The following is a 19,580-nucleotide window of genomic DNA, read 5'->3' as shown; positions in this document are numbered from 1 at the left end:
GCCATGACGTATTATAGGAACTGTCCCATCATTCGCTTTACTGCAGGTGAAAGGAAAACCATTCTCAGGACAGCCAGTGGTAGGGGAACAGCTTCTTTCTGTGTCCCAGATGCAGAGGTGTAGAACCACGGTAGAACCATGGCCACCCTTCCTCTGCTCGGTTGGCCTGTCAGAGTGCAGTATTGTCGGACCACGGATCAGCCTACTCTGCAACCACTGACACAGATTTCTGCCTTTGATGTACAGTAGGTATAAATGGCACTGTATTTGAAGTGAGTGTCCACTGTTTTTGACTGGCGTTTCATCTAGGTCACAGCAAAGCCTCTTGCACATGGTAATGTCGCGGAAGGTAGCAGCATATTGTTCATAATACTGTACCTAAATAAGCGACCAATTCCTTGGACGTAGATCTTAATAGGTGGAGCTATCTTGTGACGTGGCATGGGAATGTTTTGTGCTGGATCAGCTGCCATATTGTTGTATGTAGATCCTGATGCTTCTTTCAATTTATTGGAACTCCTCCCCTGTGGATGGACTGAAAGGAAGTATCATTTGTACCTCCTGCATGTTGTAAGAGGCTAGTAAGAGGGGAACAATTACAGAATCTGTAATCGTTCTTTTGTCTTTTAAGTCCATAAACATATTCATGATTCTATCCTATTCCACGTAGCAGAGAAATTTAGATATATCTTCCTGTCACATAAAATAGAACATTTTTAAGTACTGTAAATACAAGGAAAGCATACAATTTTGTAGCTTGACATTGTTTATCATCTAAATGCAGATGATTGATTGAATGATATGTTGTGTTTTGGTGCAATATGTAGGAACAGAGTACGTGCTATCATGTCTTGGTTTCTTCAAACACTATTCTGCCAGAGACTTGCCATCCTCTAACAGATACAGAAGAAGTACAAATCTCAATATTTCTCCATGTGTGCCCCTAGAATAAGCGTACCACAAGAATACTGTGAACATTTTATCGTATTTTGATGTATTATATGTTGTTAGTTTTTATCACATCCATATCCTAGAATGTTCTAGAATGCTTAGTACAAACAACTTCAAAGTGTGCCTCAAGAATGCTATAAACATTTTAAGTGTAGAAATTGTATTTCACCAAATTATCTATCACTCACGAACAGTACACCAGAATTTTATGTAACATATACATGTCATAGAATATCGACGTTTGATTTTTTAAACCAGAAGACACATCATGTCATTGTATATTTTATGTATTGTATATTTTAATATTATCACTCATATCATGTGACATTCTTCATTAGATTTAGTAATGTTTTTAAATTATATATTAAGTTAGCTTTAGATCTCATGACCAGCTGTGAAGGTCAAAACCGGTACTGCAGAGTAACAAGACATAATAAAGTATTGATTAGGTGGACGGTACCCATTCTTTGTGATTGTGAATGACTGAAAGATGTATCATATAGTAAGTTCCTTGAGAAAATACAAATGGTGTTGCCAAAAACTTTTGACGTGTCAGTGCAATGTTAGACTGCAAAAAGAGAGAAAAGTAATACCGTATGTTGTAACTTGTCAGTTCCAGTCTTTCCTTCATAAATGAATTTTTTGTATTTGTGTTGTATTGTTTTCTGGCTGATGAATATTAATATGAATTAATACTAATGAACGTAATGTCATGAAATTATGATATACTATGATCACTAAAACTTTTGTGGAAATTTCTATACAATTTTTATACCTGTAATACTGTGGATAGTAGGTAGAATATAGCTCCATGAATCAAAAGATCATGTTTAATTTCAATTTACCTTTGAATCCTACAAACTCCCTCCTTAGCATATGAGTTTCCTTAAATTATTTTGGTTCCTGTGTATGGCTTGCTTTCTTTCTTTCTTACATTGTATTTACATTTCATTTCTTGCATTAGTGGCATATCTTGATACTATTGACTGTTGAGGTTGGCGTAGATAGTGTTAAAGAGGACTGACGTACGAGGTGATGTTAGTGTCTATTTCTGTTGTAGTTCTTGATCCGAGATAAGGATTGCCAATCCCACTCACCTTCTGGTCACTTCCTTCCTTCCTTCCCTTTGTGAGTTAGCTTCCTTTTTCCTCAGCAGAAAAAAGCAGCACAGGCCAGGCTGGTTACTCCCTTCCTTCATGGGTTTGTGAATTAGTAAAAATAAAATTATAATAAGCAGCACACGCTGGTAAGCTTCTTTTCTCCAGCAAAATAATAATAATAATAATAATAATAATAATAATAATAATAATAATAATTTTTTTAATTTCGTGTGGCTATTTCTAGCCGAGTGCAGCCCTTGTAAGGCAGACCCTCCGATGAGGATGGGGGCATCTGCCATTTGTAGGTAACTGCATGTTATTGTGGTGGAGGATAGTGTTATGTGTGGTGTGCGAGTTGCAGGGATGTTGGGGACAGCAAAAACACCCAGCCCCCGAGCCAATGGAATTAACCAATGAAGGTTAAAATCCCCGATCCGGCCGGGAATCGAACCCGGGACCCTCTGAACTGAAGGCTAGTACGCTAACCATTCAGCCAACGAGTCGGACTTAATAATAATAATAATAATAATAATAATAATAATAATGCACTGGCCAAGCTCCAGGTGTATCATTGTTCAGAATGAAGTATCTCAGAAAAAGGTAAGAGAAAGGAACAGAAAGAAAAGAAAAAAGATATAAAAGAAAATAAATGAATATATTTAAGACTGGAGGGAGGATGAAAACCTGGGGACCCGACACGCTAAACGACTTAAATCGCCCGCCCGGTAATTTTAGTTCACCCTACGACGGTCAGAGGCGCTAACATGCAATTCCCGGCAATCTTTGCGGCAGCCATTGTGTACAGAAGTGAAAAATAACGTTGAGAGTCGCCTCTTACTCATTCTCTAAGCTGTAGCTGGTTTGTAGTGTTCGCGAGTGATTGGTTGTGTGCTAGTGGGTGTGTGTTAGTCGTCGCGTGCTATGAGACATCTACTTCAAATGCTTAGTGTATGTATAAGCTTATCAAAAACTGCATAATCAAATTTATAATATAAGTGATAGAGAAGCAAGAGGAAACAATCTAGAAATCGTGGTCAGGTAAGCAATAACATTTAGTTATGTATTGTTCAAATAGCGTTGTAAAAGTCGTGTAATGCTATGGAGCATCTTAACGACAAATGTTTACTTTGGTTTAACGAACTTTAAAATCTGTGTAGAAAGTTTCCGCAGTGCTTATCATGGTATACAGATTTTGTGCTATTTTACCAACTCCTCGAGCGTTGCAAGTACATTCATTGGAGATTCCACCCTAGCGTCTGAAGTGGAAGTAATATTGATTTCTATTTGTGTGGTTTTTACAGCATTTGTTAGGTATATTCGTTTCTGTACGTTATGCACGCGAACTATTAAATATACACTCGATTCTCTCTCACTTCATATATAAATATAATTCACAAGGGTTATGTTTATAGTACAGACCCGGTGTTTATTCAGGGTGGGTGGTTATGCTTGTCACTTAGTGTCGTGTATCTATTATAGTGCTGTACCGGTGCTCGTTATTGCCTCTTCTGCTGCTTCCCACTCCTTTTCACTTCTGTTTCACTGCGTTACTTAACTTTAATACCAAGATCTGTTTCACTGCGTTACTTAACTTTAATACCAAGATCGTTTTCACGTTCATGTTTCGAGAAAATTCAAATTCTGTTTGTGATTGTTTAAAGTTATACGTAGCCTGCTGTCATCTTTACTTTAGTTTCTGCTTAGGTCTGTTCAAGATATCTAAATTAACTGTAACCTTACTACTCAGCACTTCATATCCTAGAACTCTAGACGTGGTTGAGGATCTTGGGGCCCCGAGCTGGGGATGAAATTCTAAGCATGGACTGGTGCAGTTTTCCTTTCTTTTGTTTTCCCTTCGACCACCTTTGGTCAATTATCAACCTATCCCGGCAGTTTAAGTTCACGAGCCCCAGAGTGCCCTTGTTTTCCGACTTTCATGCACTTTCTCTCTTCTATCCCAATGTTTTCATTCTTACTTATCCCTTGATCAGTCGACGACCGGTGTGTTGACTGTTATGGGGTGGGGATGGCAAAGGTTGTTATGTTAATGTAGAGTGGAAACAGTCGTTGACGAGTTAGTTTCTGAACAGTTGCAGTAGAGGAGATTGGCAGCAGAAAGACAGAACAACAAATATTATTGTTGACAAGTCACTGATGCTCACCGATGATGGACTTCGCACGGACAATTAATTATAGTTCGCACAGTATAATAATAATCATTTCGTGTGGCTATTTCTAGCAGAGTGCAGCCCTTGTAAGGCAGACCCTCCGATGAAGGTGGGTGGCATCTGCTTGTGTAGGTAACTGCGTGTTATTGTGGTGGAGGATAGTGTTATGTGAGTTGTAGGGTTGTTGGGGACAGCGCAAACATACAGGCCCCGAGCCACTGTAATTAACCAATGAAGGTTAAAACCACCGACCCGGCCGGGAATCGAACCCGGGACCCTCTGAACCGAAGACCAGTATGCTGACCATTCAGCCAACGAGTCAGACGTTCGCACAGTAAAATTTGATTTTCTATACTGTTTATGTAGAGTTTTAAAATAATATTCCCGGTAATATTTGGAAGAGAATGAAAATTATAATAATTGCGAATATATCCCGTATTATTCCTCGTATGGTAAAAGTATATGCCACATAAAATACTGGAATTTATATTTTGCACAAATTTTACTCCGGGCAGTTTTTCCATGTTCTACAGCAGATATTGACGGAGAAATTTGAAAATTCCTGTCATGGCTCCGTATATATAGCCTAGTGCAGAAATCGACTATCCCTGAACTTAAATGCATAGTTACGAGAAATTCAGTTCTGTCGCTTTCTCGTGGTCACAAACAAACAAAAATTGAACCGAACCTAGTTTCGACCTTTGTATACCTAATCTGAGGTAAAACACGAAGCATGAAGCACAAATTGATATAAATTGTGCGAAAGAGGTCTTTCCGCCTCTGTGGTGTAGTGGTTAGTGTGATTAGCTGCCCCCACCCCCCAGAGACCCGGGTTCGATTCCCGGCTCTGCCACGAAATTTGAAAAATGGTACGAGGGCTGGAACGGGGTCCACTCAGCCTCGTGAGGTCAACTGAGTATAGGGGGGTTAGATTCCCTCCTCAGCCATCCTCAAAGTGGTTTTCCGTGGTTTACCACTTCAGGAAAATGCCGGGATGGTACCTAACTTAAGGCCACGACCGCTTCCGTCCGTCTTCCTTGTCTGTCCCTTCCAATCTTCCCATGCCCCCATAAGGCCTCTGTTCAGCATAGCAGGCGAGGCTGCTTGAGCGAGGTACTGGTCATTCTCCCCAGTTGTATCCCTCGACCCAATGTCTCACGCCCCAGGACACTGCCCTTGAGGCGGTAGAGGTGCGATCCCTTACTGAGTCCGAGGGAAAAACCAACCCTGGAGGGTAAACAGATTAAGGAAGAGGTCGGCTGTATGGCATGATTGACGGGAGGCATGCCTTCAGTGCCAATTTACAGAAAAGAATCCCGACAACACTGATGTCATTTCGGGTATTTTAATGTGAAAGAACCGTATCGATACTTGTTCCTCATCAAAGAGTTCGTTAAGATCTCTAGCAACCGAGGGTTCGAATCCTAGCTAATGCATGTGAGATTTTGGAAATGAAAAGTGAGATTTCACCTAAGATTAAAGGTCCGTGATATCAAATGGCTTGCTTACTTTTAGGCTGTAAGTATGTGAACCGCACTGTTTTTGATGTAAAATCTGAAGGTACAAAGGCCCTGCTCCATGGCTAAATGGTTAGCGTGCTGGCCTTTCGTCACGGGGGTCCCGGGATCGATTCCCGGCCGAGTCGAGGATTTTAACTTCGTCTGGTTAATTTCTCCGGCTCGGGAGATGGGTGTTTGTGTTCGTCTTAAATGTATAAGTTTAATTCATCCCTAGGAGTGGGAAGAAAGCTTCCGTGGGATTGAAGTACAGCCCCAGCATTTGCCTGGTGTGAAAATGGGAAACCACGGAAAACCATTTCCAGGGCTGCCGACATTGGGGTTCGAATCCACTATCTCCCGGATGCAATAATCAGAAACATACAAAAAAGTGTCAATTCATAATTAATAATGAGAAACATACAAATTTGTAGCTGGCTAAATGGTCGTTAAGACCGAAAGCCAACATTTTTTTAAAAAAGGTACAAAGGTATTTGTGCGTAAAATATCAATTTTTATTTCTGAAATGTGCTGGAAACTTGTATTTCTCATTCGATCGAAGATTAAGAAAGTGGGATGGGCTGAAGGTCCCCATTGGGAAAGAGGGGCTGGAGAATAACGAGGTAAGCCAGTGTAGAATATAGAATGAAATAAGATTCTGATACAATGTTACTGGCATTCACGAAAACAATATTCCTTCCATGGTTTTCTATTTTCACACCAGGCTGTACCTTAAGTCCACGGCCGCTTCGTTTCCACTCCTAGCACTTTCCTGTCCCATCTTCACCATAAGACCTATCTGCGTCGGCGCGTCGTAAAGCAACTTGTTTTAAAATCTATGTACAGTATATATAAAATAACTCGTCCTGATTGACTGACTTACATTCATCATCTCCAAGCCAAAACTACTGGACATAAAGGAATGAAATTTTGATGATCCATTTATATTAGGGTGTAGGTGCTTACTAAGGAAGGATTTTCGGGTATTCCGTCGCTAAGGGGGTGACATTTTTAAATGAGGATATCTATATCTCAAAAACTTAGAAGTTTACAGACGTAAAACTTGGTGTTTGAAATATCCTTTAAAAGTAGACACACACGTGTTTCTTTGTTTTCACAAAATCCCATTAAGGGGGGTGAAAAAAGGGGGAAAATTGGTTGAATACCTTTTATGAGGATACTTATATCTCAAAAATTAAGCTATTACAGACATGAAAAGTGGTATTTGGAATCTCCTTTAAAAATAAAGAAACAGGTAATTTTTTGTTTTTGAAAAACCCAATGAATAGGGGGTGAACGGGAGTGACAAACGGGGTGGAATAAGAAAAATATATATCTAGGCCTACAATATATCGCAGACACTTAACATGTTACAGACTTGAAAACTGGTAGGCCTACTTGGAATCTCCTGTAAAAGTAAAGAAACATAAATAACAAGGGGGTGAATTTTTAAAATGGGCATATCTACAGAACATCTCAAAAACTTAACATATTACAAACGTGAAAATTGGTATTTTTAATCTTTTAAAAATAAAGCAATATGTATTTTTTGTTTTTGGAAGAAACCACATAGGGGGGGGGGGAGTAAGAAGGACTGAAAAGGGGGGTTGACATTTTTCATTAGGATAATGATATCTCAAAACTGAAGATCTTACAGACGTGAAAATTGGTATTTGGAGTCTTCTATTTCTTTTTCTCGGAAAATCCACTTAAAGGGGGCGAAGGAATTGAAAAATGAGTTGAATTCTTTGTATGAGGATGTTTATGTCTCAAAAACTAAAGATGTTCCAGAAGTGAAAATTGGTATTTGGAATCTCCTTTAAAGAACACGTATTTTTTGGTGGGGGTGGGTTGAAAAATGAATTGTATTATTTTTATAAGGATACTTTTATCTCAAAAACTAAAGATGTTACAGTCGTGAAAATTGGTATTTGGAATCTCCTTTAAAAACAAAGAAACACGCATTCTGAGAGGGGGCGGAATTCAACTTGGGGGGTGGGGTGAAAAAGGGGTTCAGTTCTTTTTATGAGGATACATACATCTCAAAAACTGAAGATGTTACAGTCGTGATAATTGGTATATGGAAATTTCTTTATGAATAAAACACGTATTTTTGTGGTAACTTCATTTTTGTGTTCGGAAAATTAACTGAAGTGGGAGAGTGAAAGGAAGTGAAAAAATTGAATTATTTTTTTGGAGAAACTTATGTCTCAAAAACTGAAGGTTACAGACGTGAAAAGTGGTATTGGAATCTCCTTTATAACTTAAGAAAACGCGCATTTTTAATGGGAAGGGAGGGGGAGGGGGGTGATCAAATTAACAGGCGAAAAAGGAGTTGAATTATTTTTATGAGGATACTTACATCTTAAAAACTGAAGATGTTACAGACATGAAAATTTGTATTTGGAATCTTCCTTCAAAGTAAAGAAATACCTATTATTTTGTCTTCGGAAAATCCACTTATGGGCGGAAGGGCGTGAATGAATTTAAAAATTAATTCATTTCGTTGTATGAGGATACTTATATCTCAAAAACAAACGATGTTACAGACGTGAAAATTGGTATTTGGAATCTCCTTTACAAATAAAGAGACTCTTCTTTTTGTTTTGGGAAAATCGATTTAAGGGGGTTTGAAAATAAGTAAAGAAGGAGTTGAATTCCGTGCATGAGGATACTGGTATCTTAAAAACTGAAGCTGTCACAGACGTGATAGTTTGTGTTTTGAATTTCCTTTAAAAATAAAGAAACACGTACCTTTTGTTTTCAGAAAGTTCACTTAAGGGGGGGAGAGTGGTGGAAAGAAGTGAAGAAGAATTTGAATTATTTTCATGAGAATACTTATATCTCAAAAACTGAAGGTGTTACGGATGTACAGACGGGAAAACTGGTATTTGGAATCTCCTATAAAAATAATGAAACGCGTATTTTTTTCCTTTCGGAAAATCCATTTAAGGGGCTAAAATTAATTGAAAAACCGGGTGAATTTTAAAAATATGTACCGGTGTATCTACAGTATATGTCAAGAACTTAACATGTGAGAGACAAGAAACTTGGTATTTGGAAAGTCCTTTAAAAGTACAGGAACAGGTACGTTTTTGTTTTCGGAAGAGGCACGTAACGGGGGGGGGGGGGGTGAAAGGAAGTTGAATTATTTTCTTATGGGGATACTTATGTCAAAAAATGAAAATGTCACAGACATGGAATTTGGTATTTGGAATCTCCTTTACAAATAATGAAACGCATATTTTTTCGACTTGGGACAACACTGTTTCTCACATGTACAATCCTGTGTCGCATGGTCGTCTTAGCCCCAATAGGCAATACCTCAAACGTGATTTACAAAGAGTTTCTGGGGTAAATGAAACTCTGTTTTTTCGGTGAGTTTTTATGCTTTAGGAATTTTCAGATAATGTCTTAGTACAGTGCCGAGGAACGATTACTTCTATCAAATTACGTAATCGACGCGAACGAAGCCGCGGGTAACTGCTAGTAATCTATATTCCACGTGTTATGATTAGTAATGTTGCAGTATACTCTCCAAAATAGGCTCCTTCATTTGTGTTTTTTTTTTTAATTTAACATATCCTCTTTGCACCTAGAAAAACCGCTGTGTGATATATTTTAGCTTATAACATTTTTTTTCAATTTGTTTACGCCTCACCGAGACAGGTAGACCTTATGGCGACGATGTGATAGGAAGGGCTAGGAGTGGGAAGGAAGTGGCCGTGGCCTTGAGGTATAGCCCCAGCATTTTCCTGGTGTGAAAATGGGAAACCTCGGAAAACCATCTTCAGGGCTGCCGACAGTGGGGTTCGAACCCACTATCTCCCGGATGCAAGCTCACAGCCACACGGCCAACTCGCCTGGTGCTTTGAACATTGACGAGGTTCTGTATTGCATGAAGTACTGTATGAAAATGAAAACCTACAACCTGTTTTCCAGTCTGACCGGGACAGGGATGGCATGAATTAGTCAGATATAGGCCGTTATTACGATGGGGTCGCCACTCCCAAAGTGATTTAAATTAATGAGTGATAGATGCTATGAACTGAGAATGGAGAGTGTTGCTGGAATGAAAGATGACAGGGAAAACCGGAGTTCCCGCAGAAAAACCTGTCCCGCCTCAGCTTTGTCCAGCACAAATCTCACATGGAGTGACCGGGATTTGAACCACGGTATCCAGCGGTGAGAGGCCGACGCGCTGCCGTCTGAGCCACGGAGGCTCGAAGTACTGTATATCAACGAATTTTCGTTCTAAGCGTCCGGCTCCATGGCTAAATGGTTAGCGTGATGGCCTTTGGTCACAGGGGTCCCGGGTTCGATTCCTGGCAGGGTCGGGAATTTTTAACCTTAATTGGTTAATTTCGCTGGCACGGGGTCTGGGTGTATGTGTCGTCTTCATCGTCATTTCATCCTCATCACCACACGCAGGTCGCCGACGGATGTCAAATCAAAAGACTTGCATCTGGCGAGCCGAACTTGTCCTCGGACACTCCCGGCACTAACAGCCATACGCCATTTCATTTCGTTCTAAGCGATACATGTGCTGTGGATCAGTAACATTGTCGTATGGCGGTATTTCGAGCCACGACGACGATATACAGGGTGTTAGGTGTATACGTGCAGATATTTATTGTAGCAATAGAGAACGATGTGACGAACCACTATATATCAAACTTTTAGTAATCCTCGGAAGTTATTTTCGAGAGCAAAGGGGTACGATGTTTTTAGAATAGGTAGTATGCCTTGTTTTTGTGAATGAATAGCTTTCCTTTGATAACAGGCAAGTCACGCGCCATCCCTGCCAAACTGGTTTCTGTTCTGTTTATGTTAAGAGCAGCTACTGTGACAGCTGAGCGCTCGCTAATCAATGCCACGAGATGTTACGTAATATACTTGCCAAACTGGTTTTATGTTTACGAGCAACTGACCTACGGTAACAGCTGAAGGCTACCAGTCTACAACATGTTACGTTACATTATCGCCAGACTGGTTTGTTGTTGTTAGTATTTAGTTTCCGTCTTAGGGGTTTCAGACAACACTAGTTATCGATTTCGGACCCTGGAGATATATTGAATTCTCAGCGTTAATACTGGTTCATTTGCTGTTACGTCCTTTAGGGGATAGGGATATCTGTGGTCGTCAGCCCTGTGGTCTAGTGAGTATGGAAATGACCTGAAAACCTGTGTCGGTGCGCGACCTGTACGAGCGTGTGATATAATTATTGGTTGGGATACGCACGCCGGGACGTGAAATGCGGTACGATCCCCGTTGTGCATTGCGTAAGGGTAGAAGAAGGAAGACAGTTCCTTGCGCCAACGAACAAATGCATGGCATAGGATATCCATATGAGTAGAATCAGAATTGAATTATCGAAGCACATCGAACGTTTTGTTTCAAACGAAAAATGGACATATTATACAACTAAGTAAATTAAACGTACCTACATTTCGTGCTTCCTGCCTGGTTGAGTGGCTAAAACGGTTGAGGTGCCAGCCTTTTGACTCCAACTTCGCATGTTCGAACCTGGCCCCGTGCAGTGGTATTTGAAGGTGCTCAAATACGCCAGCCTCGTGTCGGTATATTTACTGGTACACCGAGCTCGATAGCTGCAGTCGCTTAAGTGCTACCAGTATCCAGTATTCGGGAGATAGTGGGTTCGTACCCCACTGCCGGTAGCCCTGAAGATGGTTTTCCGTGGTTTCCCATTTTCACACGAGGCAAATGCTGGGGCTGTACCTTAATTAAGGCCATGGTTGCTTCCTTCCCACTCCTAACCCTTACCTGCCCCGTCATCGCTATAATACCTATCTGTGTCGGTGCGACGTAAAGCAACTTGTCATTCGAGCCAAGACACCACTGTGGTTCAGAATATCCTCTAGTGCTTAAACATACGTTCACGGAGGTCATCCGAAGTGGTTACCTCAGTTCGGTATACTTTGTTTCTCATGTCCCCCTAGGCATAACAATCCACTGGAATAAGGGCTGGCCAATTGATAGTTCCACATCGTCCTGTCTACCGTTGAGGAAATGTCTGCACCATCGTGTAAAATCCACGTGGTTCGGCGTAGTCGAAGCGACACGTCCTCTGAAAGCTCCAGTAACGTACTGTATCTACTGTACAGGAGCAAGATAACATTACTAAAAAGATGTAACCGACCTCCAACTACACCCATCCTGATATTAATTAGAACCGGTGCTGGAAACTATTGAATGGGGATATTCCACAGCTCATGAGTGGGATATAGTGGGTTCCAACCCCTCTGTCAGCAGCCCTAAAGGTGGTTTACCGTGGTTTTCCATGTTCACACCAGGCAAATGCTGGGGCTGTAACGTCATGAATGCCACGATCGCTTTCTTTCCGATACTAGCCCTTTCCCGTCCCATCGTCACCATAAGGAAAGCTACACCGATCAAATTTATGCAAGTAAGGTGATTGGTACCGGTCTGAGTGTCTGAGACCGTTGAGGTCCTTATCTTCCGACCTCCAACTTGGCAGGTTCAATCTTGGTTCAGTCTGATGATATTTGATGGGGCACACATACGTCAGTCTCGTGTCGTAGAAATACTGGCACGTAAATGAACTCCTGCGATATGACATTTCGTCACCTCAGCGTCTCAGAAAACGGTATAAATAGTATGTGGGACGTAAAGCAAAATAACGCTAATAAAAAGACGATTGGTCAAAGAGACAGACTTCCCACTGCATCCATCCAGATATTAATTGAGAGCCGGTGCTAGAGGTTGCCTTGGTATACTAAATATTAAACACTCCTTCTATAAAAATTGCCTCATGTGTCACTAATACACTTGACAGAAATTCTGGATTGAGTGCTTGATCAATTAACCAGCGGCAGAAATCCACTCTTAAATCATCACCGAGCTTGATAGTAGCAGTCGCTAAAGTTCGAACAGTATCCAATATTCGGGATGTACTGGCTTCGAATCCCTCTGTCGGCAGCTTTAAAGATGATTTTCCGTGGTTTTTCATGTTCACACCAGGCAAATGCTAGGGCTGTACCTTAATTAAGACCACGGTTGCTTCCTTCCCGATCCTAGTCCTTATATCTGTCGCCATAAAACCTATCTGTGTCGGTGCAACGCACCGATACAGATAGGTCTTATAGGACGATGGGATAGCAAAGGCCTAGGAGTTGGAAGGAGGCGGCCGTGGCCTTAATTAAGGTACAGCCCTAGCATTTGCCTGGTGTGAAAATGGGAAACCACGGAAAACCATCTTCTGGGCTGCCGACAGTGGGATTCGAACCCATTATCTCCGGGATGCAAGCTCTCAGCCATGCGTCTCTAACCGCACGGCCAACTCGCCCGGTAGTAATAATAATAATAATAATAATAATAATAATAATAATATTTTTTGCTGCCGGGCAGAGTGGCTCAGACGGTTGAGGCGCTGGCCTTCTGACCCCAACTTGGCAGGCTCGATCTTGGCTCAGTCCGATGGTATTCGAAGATGCTCAAATAAGTCAGCCTCGTGTCGGTAGATTTACTGGCGCGTAAAAAGAACTCCTGCGAGACTAAATTACAGCACCTCAGCGCCTCCAAAAACAGTAAGAGTAGTTAGTGGGACGTAAAGCAAATAACATTACCGGTATTATTATTAACAAGTCATTAGGAGCTGAAAGGCAGGGAAGAAAATAGTAAAATATGCGTGGTGTAGGAGGAAACAAGATGAAATGTACTTCACCCGTGCCTACATCGCTCGCAGTAGTTTACTACAGGATAGTATGCGTAAGTCCAGAACCAGGTCTCTTTGCGATGAGTCAGGTGTACCTTCGTATTGTGGTTAGCACTAGAGGACAAAGTGTGACAAACAGGTTTTGTGTATAAACATCAAACATACACACGCAATGTACCCAAACCAGTACAGTGTAGAATGAAGGACTGCCATGCTGTGTTCAAGGTCAATATCTAGCGTTTTAACAAGCACGTCTTCCGTGTGTTGTGTTCAGCTTGCGCCACGTACAAGGCAATCGCGAACTGAAACTCTAGATTTATAATTTTTGTTACCGGTACTTCAATTTTTCTGCTCGGATTTATGAGAATATCGAACTATCGAGACTCAAAATACTACATCGATTGAGAACTGAACTCCCAACTCAATACGCTGCAGAAATGGTGTAACATCTGACATACCAATGTGAAACACGTAGCAATTGTTCAAGTGACCTCCCTGGACTACTCTGCAGGCTTCACTTCTCTGTACCCGGCGAGTTGGCCATGCGGTTAGGAGCGCACAGCTGTGAGCTCGCATCCGGGAGATTGGGGCTTCGAACCCCAATGTCGGCAGCCCTGAAGATGGTTTTCCGTGGTTTCCCAAGTTCACACCAGGCATTGCGGGGGTTGAACCTTAATTAAGGCCACGACCACTTTCTTACCATTCCTAGGCCTTCCTTGTCCGATTGTCGCCATAAGACCTCTCTGTGTTGGTGCGACGTAAAGCAACTAACAAAAGAAAATCACTTCTCCGAATCCAGTCTTCCGTAATATCCATTGGAGATCTGGCGGGCCAATTGATGGGTCCATGTCGTCCTATTCGCCATAGACCAAAGGACTGATCCAAATGATCACGCAGTAAGCGGCTTATATCAGGTGGTGGACCATCGTGTAAAAACCACATATTTCGGCGTAGTCGAAACGGAGCGTCCTCTGAAAGCTCTAATAACGTACCTATGAGGAACTCCAGGTAAGATACCCCTAGGAACTGTGCAGGTAAGATGATGATAATAATGTCATTGGCTTTACGTCCCACTAACTACTTTTCACGGTTTTCGGAGACGCGGATTTGCGGGAATTTAGTACCATAGGAGTTCTTCACGTACCAGTAAATCTACTGACACAAGGCTGACGTATTTGAGCACCTTGTCAAGACTGGACTCAGAAGGCCAGTGCCTCAACCGTCTGAGCCACTCAGCCCGGCAAGATGATTGGTGCAGCACTGCGTAAAGTGCTGGCCTTCTGAACCCAACTTGGGAGGCTTGGTCTTGGCTCAGTCCGGTGGTATTTGAAGGTGCTCAAATACGTCAGTCTCGTGTCTGTAGATTTATTTGCATTAAAAAATACTGCGATCAAAAAATTCTGGCATTTCAGCGTCTCCAAAAACCGTGAAACGTAACGTAAAGATATTATTATTATTATTATTATTATTAGTAGTAGTAGTAGTAGTAGTAGTAGTAGTAGTAGTAGTAATATTATTTTTACCGAAGTTCTAATTAAACGGGTCCATTACAGTCATCATTTTACCTATCGGTACTTACTGTTCAGTAATAAGCCTTCCGTCCGCCTCTGTGGTGCAGTGGTTAGTGTGATTAGCTGCCACCCCCGAAGCTCGGGTTCGATTTCCAGCTCTGACAAGAAATTTGAAAAGTGGTACGAGGGCTGGAACGGGGTCCACTTACCCTCGGGAGGTCAAATGAGTAGAGGTGGTCCGATTCTCACCTCAGCCATCCTGAAAGTTGTTTCCCGTAGTTCCCCCCTTCTCCAGGCAAATGCCGGGATGGTACCTAACTTAAGGCCACGGCCGCTTCCTTCCCTCTTCCTTGTCTATCCTTTCTAATCTTCCCATACCCCCGCAAGGCCCCTGTTCAGCATAGCAGGTGAGGCCGCCTGGTGAGGTACTGGTCATTCTCCCCAGTTGTATCCCCAATCCAATGTCTCACGCTCCAGGACACTACCCTTGAGGCGGTAGAGGTGGGATCCCTTGCTGAGTCCCATGAAAAACCAACCCTGGAAGGTAAACAGATTAGGAAAAAGAAGAATAAGCCTTCTATTAGAAATGCCCGGCGGCAATTCCACAGTAGGTCTTTTTCCTTCGAGCAATGTTCACGATGATGCAACTACGGTTTTTGAAATTTGTCTCATTAATAAAAATTTCACTGAATACTTATAGCCTTTTCTTTCAGTGTGTCCACCGTCCTTTCAATGACCTAAAAAGTTTATGAATAAGCATAGACAACCCGCATTATCTATTGCCAGAAATTCATCGTAGACTGTCGCAATAACAGCACAGAAATGTGCTCCCATATTTCATTTACTTATTAACCATTTCCTTTCATTTTGTCAGCTTGGATCACTGAGTAATGCCATTGACGTCTTAAAAATCGCACACAAATACACAACACTTGATTCGCACGTATGTGCTTGTACGGATCTTCGACGTCACTGTAAGGATTCTGTGTACTTTTCACACAGAGTACCCTACACCGGTTTTCGAGTACAGCAAGTGACCTGGCACGTGAGTCATCCTCTTCTACTTGCCAAGCCTTCAGGGGAAGTGCACAACAACATGTGTTGGCCTGCGATAAGAAACAGGTTCAACAAGCCCTATACTCGGCTACTGTACTTCCGCTACGCGTGGACAGAATGACATCACCGGCGTATCCTGCTACGGCCGTTCAAAACACATTAGGTCCTGAAATATTTGGCTCAGTTATGGGCAAACTAATAGGACAAGGTAAAAAGTACATAGCATATATTGTGAGATGTATTTTTCTTAGCCGACTAGCTTAATATCTGCACGTATACACCTAACACCCTGTATATGTATATAATATATCGGTACCCATCGACAGGCATTTGCCGTATGGGATAGTTTAGTTTGTTGCTTATTTTGGTATTAAGGGTATTGTCATCAATTTCATGTGCTAGTCACTTAGTGCAGTCTGATTTTTGTTACTGTGCTTTCTGTACTGTTATAGCCGGGCTGAGTGGCTCAGACGGTTGAGGCGCTGGCCTTCCGACTCCAGCTTGGCAGGTTTGATCCTGGCTCAGTCCAGGGGTATTTGAAGGTGCCCAAATACGTCAGCCTCGTGTCGGTAGATTTACGTAAAAGAACTCCTGTGGTACTAAATTCCGGCGTCTCCGAAAACCGTAAAAGTACACATGTGTTCATAAAAACCAGAACACTTTGAAAGACCAGAGATAGGAAGTTCATATTCACAGGACATGTGCATTAGTATGTTCTGAAGAAATGATTAGCACTGGAACCATGTCGGCCCTCAGGTTCAAGGTCCACATAAATACCACGGCGCACCACCACCGACTGGTAAAATGTGCCTGCGGCTCTCGTTGTCGGTATAAACCGAAGGTATTGATGTGCATGAGCGGCTTGCTCTTGCTGTCGCCCAGAGAACTTGAGAAGGATGTGTAAGAGTTTAATGCTGGACACAGTGGCGTGCGGTGAACACATTCGTTACCCCAGCTGCAAAAATGTATTTTTTTAAAATGTAAGCAATCGTAGCCCCCACTACACTCTGTAAAGTCAACATTACAATTTTATTAGGCTGCATTTTTTGTGGAAAGGTCGTAAAGGATATTTTCAACAAGACACTCGCACTTATTTCCAAATTGATATTCACAGCAGTTACGACACCATCATTACGTAATCGTCCGACTCGTTGGCTGAACGGTCAGCGTACTGGCCTTCGGTTCAGAGGGTCCCGGGTTCGATTCCCGGCCGGGTCGGGGATTTTAACCTTAATTGGTTAATTCCCATGGCACGGGGGCTGGGTGTATGTGTTGTCTTCATCATCATTTCATCCTCATCACGACGCGCAGGTCACCTACGGGTGTCAAATAGAAAGACCTGCACCTGGCGAGCCGAACCCGTCCTGGGATTTCCCGGAACTAAAAGCCATACGACATTTCATTTCATTACTTAATCTATAGCGGATTTTAAACAATGTACTTACAGTTTCCCCGGTGACTTTTCGTGATAGTATAGTCATGGTTTTCACCAGAAATACACCGGGACTATTTATTTTTAACTTAAAAAGCCTAACCTAAACTGAATCAGCAAAATTTGACTGGTATTTTACCGTCGCCGAAGTTTTATAGTTTCACTCGCTTACTGAGTGTACGCACATCAACGACAAACGAGAGAAAATATTCGTCACGACGTGTAACACACGTTATATTAATGAAGAATGCCACAGAACTCGCGAAACCTTCACCTATAATCCAAGAAGAACACTACAAAAATTCACTATATACAACCATCGTAGACAACCAAATAGATAATTATTTTATTTCGCGCTTAACTCTGTGGTCATACTGGGCAAGCTAAATATTTTTCTGTGGCTATCGGAAAACATATTCTACACGTGCCATCAATGAATTGCTCGAAAAAAACATTATACATTCTGAAATCCAAAAATTAAATATATTCTTCTGTATTACAATTGATTTCATAAACTAGCTCTGTTTTTATTAGCAAGACGATGTGCAAGTGGCAAGTCTCTAGCGTGTGGCGCTGAACACTTTCGAGTGTCAATTGGCAAGTCTCTAGCGTGTGGCGCTGAACACTTCGAGTGTCAAGTATTAAAACTAGCATGCCTTTACCTAAGCTAGCTGGCCTGTCGCCGTAAATTGCTGTCGGGGTGGGCCCACAGCCCCGCGCCGCTCCCAGGACAAGGAAGCTGCAAGTGCATGCGTCATCCAAACGACTTTAATTTCGCTGGGGTTGCTCTCTTTCGCGCCGGCAAGGAAACCCAGCTCGCTGGAGAAGCTGAACTGCGGTAGTGTGAGCGGATTGTCGAGACAGCTGTACTTGGCTTGGCTTAGATGTTCGCAGTTTTTAAACATTATAAAAAGCGTTCTATGAAATAATAAGAAAATGGTAATACAAAGTTATATACCCCAGCGGCGCTGGGATAGATGGGGTTCAGTGCACGCCACTGGCTGGACAGTACGGGTTCGTCCTCTGTTACTTCCGTGTCTTTTGTCCATAATATCATTTCGACCCATATCTGTATAATGGAGACAGTCAGAATTTGTGTTTGTGCGATGTCTCCATCAGAATAGTCTAAACCATTGTCTACTAAAATGTGTTGCTTGGGCCGTATAAATACAGAACAGGAAAACAAAGTCTTAACATTACTTTCTTTCTTAATCTTGGTTTGGTTTCTCCTACGGACTCGGCGAGGGTCCCACCTCTGCCGCCTCAAAGGCAGTGTCCTGGAGCGTGAGACTTTTGGTCGGGGATTAAAACTGGGGAGGAGGACTAGTACCTCGTCCAGGCGGCCTCGCCTACTATGCTGAACAGGGGCCTTGTGGGGGATGGGAAGTTTGGAAGGTATAGACAAGGAAGAGGGAAGGAAGCGGCCGTGGCCTTATGTTAAGTACCATCCCGGCATTTGCGTGGAGGAGAAGTGGGAAACCACGTAAAACCACTTCGAGGATGGCTGAGGTGGGAATTGAACCCGGGCCTCCGGGGCTGGAACTAATAACGCTAACCACTACACCACAGAGGCGGACCTTAGCTTTACACGTGTCGAAATAGTTACATATTTGATTGGTTATAAGACTAAAAATTATTGTATTTTGTCTTCAGTTGTTTACACATTTGTCATCAGTTCATGCAAATTATCTATACTATTACTACAAATGAGATGGTATATGTTTTGTTTGTTCCGGTTAGGCTCGAAAACTACTGAACCGATTGACCTGAAATTTGGTAAGGATATAGCTTGAAATTCCGAGTCACGAAAGAGATACTTTTGATTCTGATATATTTCACACGATCAGATAGTTAACATTGCTGCATAATAATTTTTATAAATGTATTTGTGTACACGACTGATGATATATTAGTCCTTTCTTACTCAAATTCTTCTATTCGAGCAAAAAGTATAATTCTTTCCCAAGGAGGGGATTGAAACCCCCACAAAATTGAGGAAAAAGAGCACCTCGCCTGCCGCGCTACACAGCTGTGTAAGCCGCGCACAGCTTGTACTGCCTTGGGAGGAAATAATTCCGTTCATGCGCGGGGAATAATACGGATACATGGTTTATCCTTTTTATAGCATGTTATCATAATCTAAGCCTTGTAATTTTATGGGCAGTCTTTA

At 42.1% G+C, this 19,580-nt stretch overlaps 1 protein-coding gene across 1 annotated transcript in view; it reads left to right on the top strand.

Annotated features, from left to right (window-relative positions):
* The first annotated feature begins 2,940 nt into the window (after positions 1 to 2,940).
* The window catches only part of corn (cornetto), a 552,907-nt gene continuing 536,267 nt past the window's right edge, over positions 2,941 to 19,580 (top strand). Inside the window, exon 1 of the mRNA XM_067142064.2 lies at positions 2,941 to 3,089. The gene's annotated coding sequence lies outside the window, so the exon portion shown is untranslated. The remainder of the gene's footprint in view (positions 3,090 to 19,580) is intronic.

Source organism: Anabrus simplex, chromosome 2, assembly GCF_040414725.1.
Source record: "Anabrus simplex isolate iqAnaSimp1 chromosome 2, ASM4041472v1, whole genome shotgun sequence".
In the NCBI taxonomy this organism is placed as follows: domain Eukaryota; kingdom Metazoa; phylum Arthropoda; class Insecta; order Orthoptera; family Tettigoniidae; genus Anabrus; species Anabrus simplex.
This window is presented reverse-complemented; position numbering and strand designations above follow the sequence as displayed.